This window comes from Dendrobates tinctorius, unplaced genomic scaffold, assembly GCF_039654945.1.
Source record: "Dendrobates tinctorius isolate UK_male_01 unplaced genomic scaffold, ASM3965494v1 ptg000025l, whole genome shotgun sequence".
In the NCBI taxonomy this organism is placed as follows: Eukaryota; Metazoa; Chordata; class Amphibia; order Anura; family Dendrobatidae; genus Dendrobates; species Dendrobates tinctorius.
In genome coordinates this window covers 15,299,596-15,315,829 of record NW_027361693.1, presented here as the reverse complement: position 1 = coordinate 15,315,829, position 16,234 = coordinate 15,299,596, and the positions used below count along the sequence as shown (strand labels likewise).

At 47.4% G+C, this 16,234-nt stretch overlaps 1 long non-coding RNA gene across 4 annotated transcripts in view; it reads right to left on the bottom strand.

Moving 5' to 3' along the window:
• Window positions 1–16,234, bottom strand: part of LOC141084628 (uncharacterized) — a 278,465-nt gene that overhangs the window by 130,147 nt on the left and 132,084 nt on the right. The window contains exon 1 of one of the 4 annotated variants that reach the window (XR_012231063.1): window positions 16,126–16,226. The exons of the other annotated variants lie outside the window; for them this stretch is intronic. This is a non-coding gene — a long non-coding RNA (uncharacterized lncRNA). Of the gene's footprint in view, window positions 1–16,125; window positions 16,227–16,234 lie in introns of those variants that run through there. 4 annotated transcript variants of the gene reach the window in all.

The following is a 16,234-nucleotide window of genomic DNA, read 5'->3' as shown; positions in this document are numbered from 1 at the left end:
CACAGTGGCACCTTGTGCCTATCAGGTTATCCACAGGTAGAGGGTATGTATGCATAAATGAATGATTAGGTAACTCCTACTGTGGATTATAGTAGACTATTTTATGACTTACAAAATAGGTCTTCAGTTTGGTGGCTATACCTGGAATTCCTTTACCACCATTGCTTTGCTCTTTGCACATACTTCACTATGTCTATTTTGGAGCCCAAAAGTGAAATGCAGTCTTGGTGATGGTCTGCAACCAGTAGCAAAAGGGAGTTCATGTCTATGCAATGCAGAACTTCATCACACAATATTAGTTCATGAATCTCAACTGTGCATTGCCTGAGACTCCATATTTTAAGCCATTAGTCAACTTTGGCAAAACAAAGTTTCCTTAACTTTAGGGCTTGCTTCCCTTCTTAAACCAGACTTCAAGGATCTTGATAAAGTTAAGTCAAATGTCAAACTGCAAGGAAGTGGGAAAAAATAATGGCTTCTGATTTGACTTTGATTTACTATAACCCCTGAAGCCTGTCCAAACTTCTCACAAGACTTGATGAATGGAGTCTCTGAATGCTGAGCAGCCTAGAACACAGCCACACTAGGGATGGGCGAATCCTGAAATACTCGGAATCGCTAGACTCTAACGAGTCCGACTCGGAAACTCGCTACTCGTTGCGAGTCTAGCGAGTCCAATGTTAATGAATGGGGATGCAAGTATTGCAGCGATTCCTGTGCTGCCATTTTTTTTGTTCCGCTTACTTCCCGCATGTGGCTGTGCCCACCATGCGGAAAGTAAGCAGAACAATTGCGGATGGTACCCACGGTCCGGAAGAGAGGAGACTGTCCTCCGGGCTTTGGGCACCATATCCCTGTAAAAAATAGAATTTAAAAATAAAAAATATTGTTATTCTCACCCTCCGACGTCCCGCGCAGCCTTCCCGCCTCTCCACGCATCCGTTCCCAGTAGTCCTTTGCGAAAATGCCCGCGATGGCATCCGTTCTCGCGGGATCGCAAAGTCTCGCAGTCATTCGCTCGACGTCATCGCGAATTACCGCGAGACATCGCGATCCCATGAGAACGGACGTCATCGCGGGCATTTTCGCAAAGGATTACTTGGAAGGGATGCGTGGAGAGGCGGGAAGGCTGCGCGGGACGTCGGAGGGTAAGAATAACAATATTTTTTATTTTTTTACATTTTATCTTTTACTACTGATGCTGCATAGGCGGCCTCAGTAATAAAAAGTTGGTCACACTTGTCAAACACTATGTTTGACGAGTGTGACCAACCTGTCAATCAGTTCTCCAAGCGATGCTACAGATCGCTTGGAAAACGCTAGCATTTGCATTGGACTCGTTACTGTGCGAGTAATCGCTTGGAAACGCGCAGAGTACCGACTCCTGCGAGTCCCCTACTACTCGCAGAGTAACGAGTCCTAACGAGTAGATTCGCCCATCCCTAAGCCACACCCTTATTGTCTAGCAACCACTGCACCTTTTCTCAATCTGTTTTTGTGGGTAAGTCTCTTTAATGTCTCAATTCACCTGGATATACTTATAATTCTGTAACACAAAGAAAAAAGGAGGGTTGAAAGAAGAGAGCTTTGACAGACTCAAGTGTTGATAAGAAAGTGATCAGTCTTTTAGCTTGTCAGGGTAACCTGACTTTGGTCTCTCAGTTCCAGTTAGGAGCTTGCAGCTCTCTGGCACCCCCTTACCCTCAGATCAGTCAGGGAACTGCACCTAGGATAAGTAATTGCCAGAAAGACTGCCTTGTCATGTACTGGCTATTAGGCCCTCTGCAGTGAGGGTGGTATATGTATCACCAGTCCCAGGCCTGGAATACACACATAAATCGCAATCGCTTATGATTTATTCACACTGCAGGGCTGGAAATCTTGGGCATGAGAGCTGCAGAGAACTACTGCGCATGCCCAAGATTCCCAGCCCCGCAGTGTGAATAAATCATAAGCGACTGTGGGGCGGGATCTGTGGCAGTGCGATATGAAGGCCAGGATGTGATCTGAGAGCACGGGCACATCGGGCAGCACTAACTGCGCATGCCCATAAAACTATAGCACAGCGCAGATGCCAGCATTTCAAAAGAAAATTGAGGAGGAGGCGCCAAATACGAAATGACTGATGGATGCGAGGCATCTGTCAGAGGGAGAAGAACGATTAGTTCTGCGGTGGAACAGAAGCTAAGTAACAGAGCCACCTTGACAGAATGCAGCATTACTGCTTCACAAGATGGCTCTTTTACTTAAAACCGCCTGGGAGGGTGACAGGTAATATGTCTTGTACTGAGGAGATGCTTCTGTCAGGCCACTTTGCCATAAAGGCCCAACTGGTGTAGGGCTGCAGTGAAAGTTGACTTTCTGGAACGTTCTCCCATCATCCTACTGCATCTGTGGAGCTCAGCCACTGTGATCTTGGGGTTCTTCTTTATCTCTCTACCCAAAGCTCTTCTCCTATGATTGCTCAGTTTGTCCAGCTCTAGGCAGACTTCTGGTAGTCCCAAACTTCTTCCATTTAAGGATTATGGAGGTCACTGTGCTCTTAGGAACCTTGAGTATTGCAGAAATTCTTTTGTAACCTTGTCCAGATCTGCGCCTTGCCACAATTCTGTCTCTGAGCTTCTTGGCCAGTTCATTTGACCTCATGATATTTATTTGGTCTGACATGCACTGTGAGCTGTGAGATCTTATATAGACAGGCGTGTGCCTTTACAAATCAAATCCTATCAGTTTAATTAAGCACAGCTCGACTCCAATGAAGGAGTAGAACCATCTCAAGGAGGATCATAATGAAATGGACAGCATGTGACTTAAGGGCCTGGCACACTAAACGATATTGCTATAACGTCACTGGTTTTTGTAATGTTATAGTGATATTGCTAGCAATATCGCTATGTCTGATACTTACCTCCGACCGCTCCCCCACTGGTTATCGCTGATCGCGTGAGAATGTCCTGGACTGTTTCTCGTCGTCAGCTTCCTGCTGGGCTTCCTGTGGAGAGACGAGCGACGAGCGAGGACGCCGGCGGGAGGATGTCAGGATCGCCTAGTGTGAAAGGTAAGTAGCGACCCCCGACCCCTGCGATGTCGCTGGTGAGATCTGCCTGTGTGGCAGCTCACTAGCGACCACTTAGCGATGTACTAGCGATCCTGACCGCATCATATCGCTGGTCGGGATCGCTGGTACATCGCTAAGTGTGACAGTACCTTAAACCCCTTTATGACATCTGACGTACTAGCCCGTCCACGGTACCTGGGCCCCTATGACCGGGGACAGGATAGTACATCATCGCGATCAGCGGCGCTCCCACGGGGCGCTGCTGATCGAGGCCGGGTGTCAGCTGATTATCACAGCTGACACCCGGCACTATGTGTCAGGGGCAATCTGGGGGCCTCCTTTCCTGCAGGTCCCTGGATCCAATATGGCTGCGGGGGCCTTCGGGGGCCGGCAGGGAGGCGGCTTCCTCAGTGCTTGCAGAGAGAAGGCATGAGGGAGCCTTGTGCAGGGCCTGTCAGATCGCTAATCTTATACAGCGCTGTGTGACGTGTCACATCAGCGATCTGACACATGACAGTGATGTCCCCGCCTGGGACAATGTAATAAAGTTAAAAAAAAGTGTAAAAATAATTTATAAAAAATCACTAAATAAATAAATTAAAACTCTCACTGAAAAAGACCTGGGTGTATGGGTGGATGACAAACTCACATTTAGTGGCCAGTGTCAGGCAGCTGCTGCAAAGGCAAATAAAATAATGGGATACATTAAAAGAGGCATAGATGCTCATGAGGAGAACATCATTTTACCTCTATATAAGTCACTAGTGCGACCACACTTAGAATACTGTGTACAGTTCTGGTCTCCGGTGTATAAGACAGACATAGCTGAACTGGAGCGGGTGCAGAGAAGAGCGACCAAGGTTATTAGGGAACTAGGGGGTCTGCAATACCAAGACAGGTTATTACACTTGGGGTTATTTAGTTTGAAAAATCGAATGCTTAGGGGTGCTCTTATTACAATGTATAAATATATGCGGGGACAATACCAAGACCTTTCTAATGATCTTTTTACTCTCAGACCTGTGACAGGGACAAGGGAGCATCCTCTACGTCTGGAGGAAAGAAGGTTTAAGCATACTCAAAGACGCGGATTATTTACTGTAAGAGCAGTGAGACTATGGAACTATCTGCCATATGATGTTGTAATTAGATTTGAGCGAAACGGGTCGAAAAAATTCAAAAGTCGCCGACTTTTGGCAAAGTCGGGTTTCATGAAACGAAACCCGACCCTAGGATGAGGTCGGCCACGAGGTCGGCGACTTACGCGCCAAAGTCGCGTTTCAAAAGTTTGTTTTGCGCTCTTTTTCAGCCAATCAGGATCCATGGACACTGTGGGCAACGTGATGACATAGGCACGGGTCACCACCATCTTTCAGAAGGGCATGCAAGTGATTGGCTTGCTTTGGTGGGCGTCACAGGGGGTATAAAAGGGCGTGCACGCCGACAGCCATCTTACTTCTGCCGATCTTAGCATAGGGAGAGGTTGCTGCTGATTCTGTAGGGAGAGCGTTAGGCAGGGAAGAAGACCAAAAAACTGCTTCTGCTGCTAGCGATTTGGCCTGCACAACACACCAGTCACTGTGTGTGCAGTGCAAGGGGAGGCTATATAGTGGTGTATCAGTGGTGTTGGTTGTTGGGCTGCCTTCTAAGGCTTCCTGACAGGCTGGCATTGCTGTTTACCCACTGCTCCGCAAACTGCTTTTTTAAAAGCAATCCAATCTCACTTATCCTCTAGTCACTTTGGTCACAGCTGTGCCATCGAGCCTGTCACATAGCGCTCAGATATTCATTGGGCCTCACACAATCCAAAAGTGTCCAGTGTCCAAAAGTGTGTGCAGAGATTCAAACTCTCACTTATCCTCTAGTCACTTAGGTCACAGCTGTGCCATCGAGCCTGTCACATAGCGCTCAGATATTCATTGGGCCTCACACAATCCAAAAGTGTCCAGTGTCCAAAAGTGTGTGCAGAGATTCAAACTCTCACTTATCCTCTAGTCACTTAGGTCACAGCTGTGCCATCGAGCCTGTCACATAGCGCTCAGATATTCATTGGGCCTCACACAATCCAAAAGTGTCCAGTGTCCAAAAGTGTGTGCAGAGATTCAAACTCTCACTTATCCTCTAGTCACTTAGGTCACAGCTGTGCCATCGAGCCTGTCACATAGCGCTCAGATATCAGTGGGCCTCACACAATCCAAAAGTGTCCAGTGTTCAAAAGTGTGTGCAGAGATTCAAAATCTCACTTATTCTCTAGTCACTTAGGTCACAGCTGTGCCATCGAGCCTGTCACATAGCGCTCAGATATCAGTGGGCCTCACACAATCCAAAAGTGTCCAGTGTCCAAAAGTGAGTGCAGAAATTCAAAATCTCCCCTGTCCTATAGACACCTTGTACCTTGTTTTACATACTATATAGTTTGTTGGATTTTGTTTACATTTCTACCAAAAATGAGGAAGACTGGTGGAAGAGGCCGTGGAATTGGGCGGGGGTTGGCAGCTGGTAATGATGGTGTTGGTGGTGGATCTGATGGTAGTGGCAAGAGCAAAATAGGACCGAATGCAGGAGGTGTTGAGCCTGCGTCATCGTCTGGCTACATAAGGCCTCGAACGCTTAGTTTTCTAGGAGTTGGCAAACCGCTTTTAAAGCCAGAGCATCAGGAAAAAGTTTTGTCTTACATTGCTGACTCAGCCTCCAGCTCTATCGCCTCCTCTTCTTCAGTTGTAAAAAGTAAAAGCACTGATTCGTCATTGGAGGCTCATGTTCATGAACCACACCTTTCCTTGTGTCCTTCACCCCAACCAAGATTGAAGGATGACGCAGACCATACTACTGATTACTCCATGGAGCTGTTTTCACATACCATGCCTGGATTATCAAGTCAAATGGTGAATTACCCAGGCCAAGATGAATCTGACATGGAGTGCACTGATGCACAGCCGCTGATGGATGATTCTGCTGGTACATTCACTCAGAGCACTACATTGTCCTCGCAGTGTACAGAGCCAGATTCTGACCCTGATGAGACTCAGGTGCCCCTTCCCGCACACTATACCACCATACACGGTGACACAGAGGAAGGTGCACATGACATAGAAGAGGAGGTGATGGATGACCCAGTTGTTGACCCAGATTGGCATCCATTGGGGGAAGAGGGTGCTGCTTCCAATAGCTCAGATGAGGAGCATCCACAGCAGACATCGACATCGCAACAGCTGTTATCTGGCAGGCCCGGAGCACTCCAAAGACAGGTTCCAAACATCAAAAGAGTTGCTGGACAGCTTGTCCAGAGGGTCAAAAGATCACAGCGTGCTAGGCCGCAAAATGTCTGCCAAAGTAGGAAGAGTGCAGTGTGGCACTTTTTTGAACAAAATCCTCATGATCAGGCCAAGGTTATCTGTAAGAAGTGCGCAAAGACCTTTAGCCGAGGGAAAAATCTGAAAAATTTGAATACCAGTTGCATGCTTAGACATTTAACCAGCATGCACTTGCAAGCGTGGACACAACACCAAACCTCAAGTGACACATGTGCAACTGATCACAATGAAGGTAGTCATCAACGCTACATTGTTTCCCCCACTGTAAGCCCACCGGTTAGCACAGCTGCAAATGTTGAGGTGTCGTTGCAAGGCCACAGCAGTCGGGGAATCCCACTGTTATATCAACGAAAGACTGATTCTAGGCCATCAGAAAGAACACCAACTCCATCACCATCATCAACCCTCTCTCAGTCCGCCCTGTCCACCGCTACTTCCACCATATGTAGCTCTCAAGTCCAGCTCACCCTCCCAGACACTATGAGTAGGTCAAGAAAGTACTCAGTCTCTCATCCGCGTACACTGGGTTTGAACGCCCACATTGCCAAACTAATCTCGTTTGAGATGATGCCCTTTCGGTTGGTGGAAAGCACAGCTTTCCGCGAACTCATGGCCTATGCAGTACCACGCTATGACCTACCCAGTCGCCACTTCTTCTCTCGCAAAGCCATTCCGGCCCTCCACCATCATGTGAAAGACCGCATTGTCCATGCACTCAAGCAGTCAGTGAGCGGAAAGGTGCACCTCACAACTGATGCATGGTCCAGTCGGCATGGCCAGGGTCGTTACGTGTCCATCACTGCGCACTGGGTTAATGTGGTGGATGCAGGGTCCACAGGGGACAGCGGTGGTGGGACAGTGCTGCCTAGCCCACGGTATAGGAAACAGTTGGCTGTAGGCGTTCCACCCTCCTCCTCCTCCTCCTCCTCCAGAAGCGAAAGCTCGTCCACAGAGCGCAGTCGTACGAGCACTCCATCTGCAGCTGCCACTGTTGCACACGAGGTGTCCCCCTATCGAGCAGCTAGTGGAAAGCGTCAGCAGGCTGTGTTGCAGATGATGTGTTTGGGCGACAGACATACCGCCGAGGTGCTGGCCGAGTACTTGAAGCGACAAACTGAGTCATGGCTGGGCAGTGTACATCTTGAGGCAGGCAAGGTAGTTAGTGATAACGGCCGTAATTTTGTGGCAGCCATAGCCCTTTCAAAACTCAGCCACATACCTTGCTTGGCTCACACCTTGAACCAGGTGGTGCAGTGCTTCCTCAAAAATTATCCAGAGTTAACAGCCCTGCTCCAGAAGGTGCGAAGACTGTGCGCGCACATCCGCCGGTCGCCTGTACACTCCGTTCGTATGCAGAAGCTGCAGCGATTGCTCCACCTTCCCAACCACCGCCTCATTATCGACATTGCAACAAGGTGGAACTCCACCCTGCACATGGTGGAGCGGCTGTGCGAGCAGAGGCAGGCCATAATGCATTTGTGGGAGGATACACGGCCAGGCACTTTGAGAGCAGACATGGAGTTGACAGGTGTGCAGTGGTCGAAGCTGAAAGACCTCTGTAAAGTCCTTCAGTGTTTTGAGGAATGCACACGGCTGGTAAGTGCAGACGACGCCATCCTAAGCATGAGCATCCCACTTATGCATCTGCTCATGCAAACTTTGACGCACCTTAAGGAGCAGGCGTCTGCAGCCAATGTTCATGAGGAGGAAGAGGAGGAGGGAATCCTTGATGACATTCAGCCATTGTCTGCTCAGGGACCTCTCCTGGACGAGGTGGAGGAAGAAGAGGAGGAGGAGGATGATGATGGGGATGATTACTTAGGGGAGGAGGATGCATCTCGTGGGGCAAGTGAAAATGTTGGCGTGGCAAGGTCTGGTACAGGGTTTGTGCGTGACTGGAGGGATGTGGATTTGCCAGAAAGTGCTCCTCCAACCAGCACTCGCAGTGCATCATTGACACCGGGAACATTGGCCCACATGTCAGATTATGCCTTGCGGATCCTAAAAAGGGACCCCCGCATTGCCAAAATGATGAACGATGACGACTACTGGTTGGCCAGCATCCTGGATCCACGCTATAAAGGCAAATTACAAAACATCATGCCACAGGAGAACCTTGACCTAATATTGGCTAATAAACAAGCAACTCTGGTAAATCGGTTGCTTGAGGCATTCCCAGCACACAGCAGCGGTGATGGTTCTCACACGAGCCGTACGGGCCGGGGGCAGCTTGGCAGAGGTGTTCGTGGTGCACACAGCAGAAGTGGCGTTGGAGACAGGGGTTTCATGACAATGTTGTGGACTGATTTTTCAAATACCGCTCACACAACTGGTAATACTGCATCGATGGAAAGTGACAGGAGACAGCAGTTGTCAACCATGGTTAAAAACTACTTTTTCTCCCATATCGATGTTCTCCCACACAGGTCATTCCCCTTTGACTATTGGGCCGCTAAACTGGACACCTGGCCTGAATTGGCACAATACGCCTTACAGGAGCTCGCTTGCCCAGCTGCAAGTGTGCTATCGGAAAGAGTCTTCAGTGCAGCTGGATCAATCCTGACAGAAAAAAGGACCCGTCTGTCAACCCAAAATGTGGATGATCTAACCTTCATTAAAATGAACCATGCATGGGTTTCCAAGGATTTTGTCCCACCTTCCCCTGATGACACATAGGGTGACAGAAAAATGGCTTGCTTTGGTCCACCTCTTCCTGGGACTTGACCTATTTCGCCTTTTGCATCAGCTGAATGTCCAACATCAACATATGCCACTTTCTAAAACTCCCTAACTGAGCTGCCTCCCCCCCATGGCCGGGGTCACCACCTAGCACACGACACCGTGCGAGTGCCGTTGCCCTGGACAGGTGGGTAGGCCGACTCTTGGGGGCTGGCACTGGCACAGGGTCCCTCATAGTGCAATCAAGTGTCTCTGACGGTGGTGGTGCACACCCGCCGTCAGACACACCGCTGTACTATGAGGGGCCCAGTGCCAGTACCGACGCCCACGAGTGGGCCCCCCTTGCTTGGGCAGGGCCCCAGCATTTGCAATCTTTACTTCTCCCTGCTCCTCCGCTGTGTAATCTGGGCCGTCAAATCCATACTGTGCCTGACACCGTCTGAGCCTGCCTCCTGAGACATATATTTTGAATGTGTACGCTATCCATACATGTTATCCGGGGATACGGTACCCTTTCTAACCTTTGTGCAATCACGTCCAATCCATACTGGGCCTAACACCGTCTGAGCCTGCCTCCTGAGACATATATTTTGAATGTGTACGCTATCCATACATGTTATCCGACGATACGGTACCCTTTCTAACCTTTGTGCAATCACGTGCAATCCATACTGGGCCTAACACCATCTGAGCCTGCCTCCTGAGACATATATTTTAAATGTGTACGCTATCCATACATGTTATCCGGGGATACGGTACCCTTTCTAACCTTTGTGCAATCACGTGCAATCCATACTGGGCCTGACACCGTCTGAGCCTGCCTCCTGAGACATATATTTTGAATGTGTACGCTATCCATACATGTTATCCGGGGATACGGTACCCTTTCTAACCTTTGTGCAATCACGTGCAATCCATACTGGGCCTAACACCGTCTGAGCCTGCCTCCTGAGACATATATTTTGAATGTGTACGCTATCCATACATGTTATCCGGGGATGCGGTACCCTTTCTAACCTTTGTGCAATCACGTGCAATCCATACTGGGCCTGACACCGTCTGAGCCTGCCTCCTGAGACATATATTTTTAATGTGTACGCTATCCATACATGTTATCCAGGGATACGGTACCCTTTCTAAGCTTTGTGCAATCACGTGCAATCCATACTGGGCCTAAGACCGTCTGAGCCTGCCTCCTGAGACATATATTTTGAATGTGTACGCTATCCATACATGTTATCCGGGGATACGGTACCCTTTCTAACCTTTGTGCAATAACGTGCAATCCATACTGGGCCTAACACCGTCTGAGCCTGCCTCCTGAGACATATATTTTGAATGTGTACGCTATCCATACATGTTATCCGGGGATACGGTACCCTTTCTAACCTTTGTGCAATCACGTCCAATCCATACTGGGCCTAACACCATCTGAGCCTGACTCCTGAGACATATATTTTGAATGTGTACGCTATCCATACATGTTATCTGGGGATACGGTACCCTTTCTAACCTTTGTGCAATCGCGTGCAATCCATACTGGGCCTAACACCGTCTGAGCCTGCCTCCTGAGACATATATTTTGAATGTGTACGCTATCCATACATGTTATCCGGGGATACGGTACCCTTTCTAACCTATGTGCAATCACGTGCAATCCATACTGGGCCTGACACTGTCTGAGCCTGCCTCCTGAGACATATATTTTGAATGTGTACGCTATCCATACATGTTATCCGGGGATACGGTACCCTTTCTAACCTTTGTGCAATCACGTGCAATCCATACTGGGCCTAACACCGTCTGAGCCTGCCTCCTGAGACATATATTTTAAATGTGTACGCTATCCATACATGTTATCTGGGGATACGGTACCCTTTCTAACCTTTGTGCAATCACGTGCATTCCATACTGGGCCTGACACCGTCTGAGCCTGCCTCCTGAGACATATATTTTGAATGTGTACGCTATCCATACATGTTATCTGGGGATACGGTACCCTTTCTAACCTTTGTGCAATCACGTGTAATCCATACTGGGCGTGAGAACGGCTGGCAAGCTACAGCACCTGTGGTTTGCACACGTAAGTTTTTCATTTTTTCAGGAATGACGGTTAGGCCTAATTCCGGAACTGCAGTTGACCTGCACTTACTGGGAAATCATTGTTCGCGGGTAATAATTGTAATCACTCAGTGATCCCCATCACTAACGTTGTTCAGCGGGTTATCTGCACCTGTAAGCGACAAACGCTGGCCTTTTCAGTGTAGCGCACATGCAGCCACGGACATGTAAGGGCATGACACACCAGTTATTGGCCAATCTCATGTTCCAGAGCCTCACATGTCCCTCTAGTAAGCCGGACTCGGACCGCGGGGCATGACGGAGTCTCGTTCGTTAACGGAATTAAGCTTGCAATGTGTGCATCTGTTCTGTAGCTGGCATGGTTGAGGTTTCCCAGGTGGAGTCGAATTTAACCGTAGGCTCCACTCCTGGTGGTGCCCTTCTGGACATTCCTTTAAGGTTCAGCTTTGCAACCATACTGCCCACGTAAAACAAACACTTTGCCTTCATGAACGCTGTTTGGAGGGTCATGACTCGTGGGAATAACGCCGCCCAATCAGGTAACCTGCTAGAGAGATCCTTCGTTGCTCCCAAGCATGACATCACACTCCCTAAGAGGAAGGTAATGCCACTGTGGCGACCGTACTCCTGGGGGCGACACAAGTGCACTGATGCCCAGCGACTGCTCGATGAATCTGCTGGTACATTGACCCAGACCACTACATTCCCCTCTCACGCTACACGGCCTGAATCTGACCCTGATGAAACTCAGGTTACCCTTCCCATATACAGTTCGATCTTACACGGTGACAAAGAGGAAGCTGCAGATGAAAGTGCAGGTTCGGCCCACCCGCCATCAGACACACCACCGTACTATCAGGGGCCCTGTGCCAGTGCCGTCACCAACGAGTGGGCCCCCCCTGCTTGCTCAGGATCACAGCACTTGCAAGGTTGAAATACTGTGCAGTGAGATGGAAGATGGGGACGACGAGGAGTCCAGACTAGTCCAGGAATTCCCTAGCGAGGAGACTTATTTGATTGTTTTCAATGTTGGGACAGCAATTTTTGGGGAGCACTATACTCTGGAGAATGATAGATCGGGCCCACCATACACTGGAACATTCCAAAGGTGGACATCAGACACTGGAGCAGCATTTACAGGGCCCATTATACACTAGAGCATTAGAAATGGGGCCCATTATGTTTGGAGCATTATTTGGGCCCATAAGACAGTGGAACTTCATCCATGGGGACCAACATATACTGTAGCATTATGTGGAGCTCATCATATACTGTTTCAAACATTATATGGGACCAATGATTCTGTATGGAGAAATAGATGGGCCTCGTCATGAGATGTAAAAAGTGAAGTATTTTTCATTGTACTATACCGCTATTTCTCTGCCGTATCGGAGCATGATCATTGATGAGTTGTGGTATGTGTTAAAGGGGCGCTCTTTCGCCCAGGGCACATGAAAACCTGCAGCCAGCCCTCCCCCCCACAACTTTAGCCAAATAACCCCCATTTTTCAGTGCGTAACTTGTATTATGAAGTTAATTAAGGTTGACAAGCTTAAGTAAGAAGAATTGATGCTTTTGGCATTCAAATGGGCACTGTAGGTGTGTTTCCTGTCCTCCTCTCACTGCCGACTTTTATTCCCCATTGACTTACATTGGGTTTCGTGTTTCGGGACGACCCCGACTTTTCCCTATAATCGGACGATCTTGCTCAACCCGACTTTTGGAAAAGTCGGGTTTCATGAAACGAAACGCGACCCTAAAATACCAAAAGTCGCTCAACTCTAGTTGTAATGAGTGATTCCCTAATAAAATTTAAGAAGGGACTGGATGCCTTTCTTGACAAGTATAATATTACAGGGTATATACACTAGTTTCCTGAACATTGCGTTGATCCAGTTAGCTAGTCTGATTGCCATATGTGCAGTCGGGAAGGAATTTTCTTTCCCAATGTGAAGCTTACTGTTTGCCACATGGGTTTTTTTTTGCCTTCCTCTGGATCAACGTGTTAGGGCAAGTTAGGATAGGATATGGGTTGAAATAGATGGACTTAAAGTCTTCCATCAACTATGTTACTATGTTTAAAAAAAAATATTCCCTAATGAATTCATTTTTTGGAAATAAAAAAAAACAATAAAAGTACACATATTTAGTATCGCCATGTCCGTAACGACCCACCCTATAAAACTGTCCCATTAGTTAACCCCTTTAGTGAAACCCTTAAAAAATATAAAACAAAGCAAAAAACAATGCTTTATTATCATACCTCCAAGCAAAAAGTGCAATAACGCGCGATCAAAAAGACTGATGTAAATAACAATGGTACCCCTGAAAACGTCATCTTGTCCCGCAAAAAATGAGCTGTGATACAGCATCATCAGCAAAAACATAAAAAACTTATAGCTCACAGAATAAAGCGATGCAAAAATAATTATTTTTTATATAAAATTGTTTTCGTTGCATAAAAGCGCCAAAACAAAAAAAAGACATAAATGAGGTACCGCTGTAATCGTACTGACCCAAAGAATAAAACCACTTTATCAATTTTACCAAACGCGGAATGGTGTAAATGCATCCCCCAAAAGAAATTCATGAAAAGCTGGTTTTTGTTCTGTGTCCCAAAAATTGGAATAAAAAGCGATCAAAAAATGTCACGTGCCCGAAAATTGTACCTATAAAAACATCAACTCGTCCCGCAAAAAATAAGACCTCACATGCCGCGGTGGGTCAAAATATGGAAAAATTATAGCTTTCAAAATGTGGTGATGCAAAAACTATTTTTACAATGAAAAGCGTTCTTTTGCATATGACAGCTGCCAAACATAAAAACCAACTAAAAATAGTAAATCAAGCCCCAATTTATCACCCCCTTTGTTAGGGAAAAAGAATAAAATTAAAAAAAATGTATTCATTTCCATTTTCCCATTAGGGTTATTGTTAGTGCAAGGGCTAGGGTTAGAGTTAGGGCTAGGGTTCTGGATAGGGCTAGGGTTAGGGCTGGTTGCTATGAATGAGTCACCGGAGGAGGAAAAAACAAAAATACAAGCTAAGTCCAGAAAACCGGAGAGGTTGGTAGCTAGCGGATTGCAGACCCCTGATCCTATTCACAACAACTAACAGTAGCCGTGGGGTGTTCTTACGGTGGTCCTAGACACCTCGTTCACAGCCGAAGAACTAAATAAACCTAAAGAAAGAAAGGGGAAATCGAACTGCCCCAGAGCAGACCCCAAAGCAATAGACAGCCCCCAACATGTATTGACGGTGAAAACAGATGAAAACACAAACACAGACAGAAAGACTGGCTGAGCAAATGATGGGGCCCTCACTAACTAGATAGGACAGGAAAGAAAAGCAACTGTCTGCAATCACGCAAAAACCCTGCCAAAAATAATGTCCAACACGTCTTGTTATGAATGAGTCACCGTAGGAGGCAAAAACTGAAATATTAGCTAAGTCCAGAAAACCAGAGAAGTTGGCAGCTATCGGATTGCAGACCCCTGAACCTAACAACAACAACTAGCAGTAGCCGTGGGGGGGTTCCTACGGTGCCCTAGACCCCTCGATTACAGCCGGAGAACTACATAGCCTAAAGACAGAAAGGGAAATCTAAACTGCCCCAGAGCAGACCCCAAAGCAATAGGCAGCCCCCAACATATAATGACAGTGAAGCAAGATGAAAAAACACTCACACAGATAGAAAGATAGGCTGAGCAAATGATGGGGCCCAAGCTAACTAAATAGGACAGGATAGAAAAGCTGCTGTCTGCAATCCGCCAAAACCCTCTCAAAACAAGAGCCAACAGACTGACAGGGAAAAAAGCCATGAAGACGTTAGGCTTCAAAAAAACTATATCAGTACTCAGGTATTTTCTGAAGACAGAGCAAAAAGGAATTCAGCTCACCCAGCAGCGGAAGGCAGAAATCCAGAAAAACAAGGCAAAGCAAAACCAAAACACAAATGCAAAAAGCAGAGCAGAAAACTTAGCTTTTGAGGAGCAGGAATCAGACTGGTCTCCTAGAATCCCTCAGAGAAATCACCCGCAAGGCAGAAGGGCGTCGGCTGCCTTATATCCAGTCAGCAATTCCAGTCACCCAGTCATCATCATTCTGCTCAGGTGCTTTGTAATCAGCCTCACTACCTTCCTTCACCAGAAGAGGGAGTTCATCAGACCTCAATGGTGAAGGGGAAAATGAACTCACAACAACATCTGATAGAACAATGTCTGATAGACCAGGGCTGGCTGAACACAAACACTAAGTAAACCAGACAAAATCTCATGGAACAATAGCAGAGCAAAAACTTAGCTTTAGTAGACAGGACTAAACTGGAGGCCAGCGCTCAGAGCAGAGAGGATCACTAGCAACCCAGCAGGGCGTCGGCGGCCTTATATCCACTCAGATTCCGGATGTCCAATCACACTCCACCTGTTCAGATGACAGGTTTTTCCCATCCAAATCAATTTCACTACCTCCTTTCACCAACAGAGGGAGTTCATCGGACAACAAAGGTGAAAGAGAAAATGAGCTCATAACAGTACCTCCCCCTTGAGGAGCGGTCACCGAACCTTCATCCACGCCACCAGGGCGATCAGGATGGGCCCGATGAAAAGCACGAACCAATCTTTCGGCTTGAATATTGGATGCAGAGACCCAAGAATTATCCTCCTGGCCATAACCCTTCCACTTAACCAAATACTGGAGTCTCCATCTAGCCAGACAAGAATCCAGTATCTTCTCAACCTCATATTCCACATTACCTTCAACCAATGCAGGGTCAGGAGGTGCCACCACAGGAACTACTGGCTCAACAAACCTCTTTAACAGAGACTTATGAAACACGTTATGGATCTTGAATGTAACAGGAAGAGCCAATCAAAAAGACACCGGATTAAGAATCTCCAAAATCTCGTAAGGTCCAATAAATCTAGGTTTAAACTTTGGAGAAGCCACCTTCATAGAGATATTCTTTGATGACAACCAAACCATATCACCCACCTTAAACCAGGGACCAATGGTCCTATGCCGGTTGGAAAACCGCTGGGCCTTTTCCTGGGAGAGAGACAACTTATCCACCACTTGGCCCCAGATCTGGTGCATTCTCTCC